We start from the raw sequence: 5,547 nt of genomic DNA, 5'->3' as shown, positions 1-5,547 counted from the left end.
CACGCAGAAACGGGAAGTAAACCCTCCTGGGTCTCCCTGCTCTTCTATTGAGACATTCAGATCCTGTGTTCTGGGTTGGACACGATTTTTGACCCCCGATCCCGTTCCTGGTTTGACACCAATTCATGACCTTAAAGGTCAAAATTCTATGTCTCCCCTGAGCAAGCAGGCAGGCTCTATTAGCTGAGTGGTAAACAACGTCAGCTCTTCAGCACAGGAGACCGGGGTTCAGAAAAAATAAATAAATTAGGTGTTACAGAAGTCCTAGAAGATGACAGATATCAAAGTAGGCCATGACAAGCTTAAGAGCTGAACAAAGAAAATAAAACCTATACACCCCCCCCTGTTCAAGACTGTCTGGTAACCATGGCAACAGAGGAGAGGGGAAGATGGCTGCGTGTCTGATAAGAGAGGGCTTCAGCAGCACATGGAGAGAAACACACACACACACACACACACACACACACACACACACACACACACACACACACACACACACACACACACACACACACACACACACACACACACACACACACACACACACACACACACACACACACACACACACACACACGGCTGGCTCGACGATGGTGCAAAGTTACAAAGGACGTTCATTTGAAGGCACAGCAAGCATCTGGGCCACACACACACGTGCACTGTGTGTGTGTGTGTGTGTGTGTGTGTGTGTGTGTGTGTGTGTGTGTGTGTGTGTGTGTGTGTGTGTGTGTGTGTGTGTGTGTGGTCAATAAAGCGCAGAAGCTTTAATTACAAAATAATCCCATCAGTCGTGTCGTGAACAACCCACAGCAGCATATAGTGACCTACTCAGGGACAACATTCTGGGGACAAGGACATTCTAAACTGTTACATGGACGTTCTCATGCATGCATTCTCCTCCTCAGTTAGACTCTAATGAAGCCTATTTTTTCAGCTATTTCAAATCTGCCATCTTTCTATATCGCTGGGCCCTTGGTTGGGACCTTAAAGACGGGGTGCCGGGATTTTCAGTGATTTTTCCCCCCTAAAACATAATCATCATTATATTATGGTATTATAGGAAGATTGTTTTTTTAAAAAAGTGTACAGGAAGTGTAAAAATTATGTTTTTATGTGGACACGCCTCCAGTTCATTAAGTATACCTGGTTCTCACCTTAGAACCTCCTCCACCACCTTAGCACCACCCACCTGTCCTAGTCCCTCCTCCTCCTCATGCCCACACCTGTTGTGTTATGATAATATTTGTACTGTGTCATTAAATGGCTGTTTCTCTATTGGCACGTTTGACCCTCAAGGTTTCAGCCTCCAGGAAGAAAATCAAAATAGTCAAAAAAAAGACATGAAACACCATAAAAACACCACCAGGGGGCTTAATGAAGTTCTATCAACCTCATGGACACGTGAAAAACAGAAAAAGTGCAAAACCATGGCACCTCCTCTTTAAACTTTACTGAAGCTCATTTGAAACAGTTTTCCCAGTTTCAAGGTGTTTATTATAGCGACCGATACCACTGGTCACAGACAAGGTCAGAGAGAGAGAGAGAGAGAGAGAGAGAGAGAGAGAGAGAGAGAGAGAGAGAGATGGATGAGGCTGACTGGACACAGCTGTGTCAGGCAGGAACACTGACACTGTGGCACAGGGCACAGCCAGGAAGGGCAAAGAGGTGCACCACCTCTGGCTGTTCAAATATACAAGCTTGTAGATCTGCTATTTTTGAAAAATCTTGAAGATTTGTGCAAAAAAAAAAAGTATATATATATATATATATATATTTTTTTTTTTTAAGCAAATTTGTTCACTCAAATCTTTGCTTCTGAGGGGGTCCCTGGAACAAAATATTTTCAGATGGGGGTCCGCGACCACATGCATATCAATTCGGGTGGTCCTTGACAATTAAGGAAAGGTTTGAGCACCACTGATACAGAAACATAAGTATCTTCTGAAATACTGTTAGGATTTAGAAGACATGTGTAGAATCCCCCAGAAGCAAAGATTTACAAATGTTCGCTTTGAACAAATAAATATATATTCAAAGATTTGCACAAATCGCTATGAGCTTGTAGATCTGCTATTTTTGCCAAATAGCCAAAGAAATCTTAAAATCACACAGATACTTCCCCGCACACACTCAACACCCACCTCTTCAGACTCGCTTTCCCCACCCTCTCTCTCTTTTAGGATTTATATTCTATCTATGGAGGGCTGGCTATGACATTTACTCATTTTGGTTTACATGTATGATCGAAGGCAGTGGCGTGCACCGTGCACAGACATTTTGAGGGGCAGGTGCTCAAGTAAATTATACTTTTTGTTGTTTTCTTGGTCTGCTCTTTTTTCCCTCTACACCTATACCTCTTTGCCAAAAATAGCAGATCTACAAGCCCACAACGCCTCGCGCTGCGAGGCGTTGTGGGCTTGTAGATCTGCTATTTTTGGCTAAAGTTCTCCTCAGAAAAGGGATGCTAGGTTTCGAGTGGTTATGGTAGAAAGAAAAATCATATCACATAAAGATTTGGCGGACCCCCTGTAGTAACTCTGAGGACCCACTAGGGGTCCCGGACCCCCTGTTGAAGACCCCTGCTGTAAACTGGAAAAGAAAACTTTTTTTCCCCTTTTTTTCAAATGGGCACTTCTGGTCAAGAGGGCAAAGGGCAGGTGCTCTAGCACCACCTAGAGTCTATCTGTGCACGTCCCTGATCGAAGGAAAGCGATTACACACACATCACGTTAAACCACATTGTAAATATCGTCATAATATATAATTTGTTTAAAAAGTAGTCATTAGCATTAATATAAAATAAATATAGAACATTGAGATGCATTATAGAATCGAATCCAATCAAAAACATTAACAAGTTAATCTGAGTCTAATTGAAGATTGGCTGAAATAACATGGGATTTAAAATATTTATAATACATAATTATAGCTAAATAGCTCTTCCACCCAGTACGTTTACACTGAAGACACACTATGATTGAAGATGTCATGAAACATTGTTCATTATTCATGATCAAAAAGCAGCTGGTCCCTGATGAAATATTAATCTACAGCTGAGGTCAACAGAAATACAACTGTATACTACTAACCATGCAACCTGTACTGGTAGGCTACTGTACAGAATTACACATAATTACACATTAGAAAGCAGTGGTTACCATTTACAATGTAGGCATCTTTATCCAGAGTGACTTACAGTAAACAAGGTAAACACAGACATAGAATACAGAGAGACAGTGTAGTGTCTCAGTAAACTATAGGATCACAGGTTAACCATGAACCATCAATCTAAACAATATTTAACAAATAAGTAATCTGTCCATTGAAACTATAGGATGCCAGGTTAGCAAATGAACCTGACTGAATCTGTCTGAATAACATGCGATCTAGATTACATTTTAACCTTTGCACAAGCCTGCATGGTGGCCAAGGCTGGGTCAAGTTGTGGCTACGGGTTGAGGTGGAGTCTGAAGAGGTGAGTCTGCAGCTAATTGTAATGGGAGGTTTGTTCCACAGTTTGGGAGCGAGAGGGGAGAAGAGTCTGACTGGGACGTGTGAAGCGTTGTCCAGGGTGTTTTAGAGAAGAGAGAAGAGTCTAGGACGTGTGGAGCGTTGTCCAGGGTGTTTTAGAGAAGAGAGAAGAGTCTAGGACGTGTGGAGCGTTGTCCAGGGTGTTTTAGAGAAGAGAGAAGAGTTTAGGACGTGTGGAGCGTTGTCCAGGGTGTTTTAGAGAAGAGAGAAGAGTCTAGGACCTGTGGAGCGTTGTCCAGGGTGTTTTAGAGGAGAGAGAAGAGTCTAGGACGTGTGGAGCGTTGTCCATGGTGTTTTAGCGAAGAGAGAAGAGTCTAGGACGTGTGGAGTGTTGTCCAGGGTGTTTTAGAGAAGAGAGAAGAGTCTAGGACGTGTGAAGCGTTGTCCCGGATATAAATACACTCTGAGAGCGCACGCTGAGAACTGTGAGGGAAAAATGACAAACCTGGTTTTCTGTTCGTTAGCCGTTAGGGTTAGGTTTTAGTGTGGGTGTCAATAAGTTGTGTTTTTATCAGCAGTTGCCAGTTAAGCTTATCAAAGACAAAGACAATGTTGTTTGATCTGCGTTTGCTATAACCACACCAGACCATTCAGTTTAATTAATACAGAACAAAATCAGATTGATGTAATTAAAATGTCTCTATAACCAGCAACGTGTGAGTGATAATTCTGTGTATCAAAATGTAATTGTAGGGATTGGGGGATAATGTCTTGCGCAGTCTTCTCTCAAAGGCAATAGCATCTGGCACAGTGATTGGTTTTATTAATGTAACACCCAAACCACACCTATGCATAATGTAACAGGTAGCACAGGTGTTTAAGGAATAAGGCTGGTGTCGGAAGATGGCAACTTATGCACAGGAACGCCCCTCGCACAATGCTAAATCACAAAATAGCGGGTGTAGCCACTTCGGGCCAAGATAGAGCCCTATAAGGGTTACGGGTTAGACTTGGGGTTAGGTTAGGTCTGAGGGAGGTTTGAAGTGAGTCATGCACATCACACGATAGATTGTCCTGTCCTGCACATGTTCAATAGACTGTAGAGATCAATACATTCTAATCAATACAATGTAATCATCATTAACAATCTCTCTCTCTCTCTCTCTCTCTCTCTCTGAGAGAGAGAGAGAGAGAGAACCCTAACCCTAACCCTAACCCTAACCCTGTACTGGTCAAGTGTCACTAAAGCATGGCTGAAGGAGCTGTGGTCTCATTGGTCAGTTGGTTAGGGTTAGGAGGATCTGTGCTCTCATTGGTCAGCCTCTGCCTCGTGCCTCGTGTCACTGGCGTCACATGATGAGTAATAAAAATGAAGACGACAGTGAAATCATGCACTCCGGCAGCGTTGCCAGAGTTTTGCAAGAGAAACAAGCAACCAAGGTCAGCAAAAACAAGCAAAAGGTCAGCAAAAACAAGCCCTAAAAAGGATCAACTATAATAGGCCACACACACGCGCACGCACGCACGCACACACACGCGCACGCACGCACGCACGCACGCACACACACACACACACACACACACACACACACACACACACACACACACACACACACACACACACACACACACACACACACACACACACACACACACACACACACACACACACACACACACACACACACACACACACACACACACACACATTGAATCTACAGTATGTGTTGTTATAACTTTCAATCTGGGACAGCATCTGTGTCACAAAACAAGCCCAAAGTCACTTATAATAAGCAGACATGGCAACACTGGATCAAAGTGAAGCTGACAGTGAAAGCATGCACTCTGGTCATGTGGTTATACAACATGCTGTTATAATTAATATTATCAATAATTATTATTATTAATATTATCTCTGATCTGCACATGGACCCAATGCCACCATTATTACCACGATGTCCACAGAGCCTGCTGTCACAATTATTACACAATGATCGCATGAGCGGATATCAGATCTACAAGCTCACAAGGTTATATTATGATATGATGAGGATAGCTTTCTTACTGTTGCTCAAT

This window comes from Gymnoscopelus microlampas (genome assembly GCF_963454915.1).
Source record: "Gymnoscopelus microlampas genome assembly, chromosome: 9".
NCBI lineage: Eukaryota > Metazoa > Chordata > Actinopteri > Myctophiformes > Myctophidae > Gymnoscopelus > Gymnoscopelus microlampas.
Note: the sequence above shows the minus strand (reverse complement) of the source record.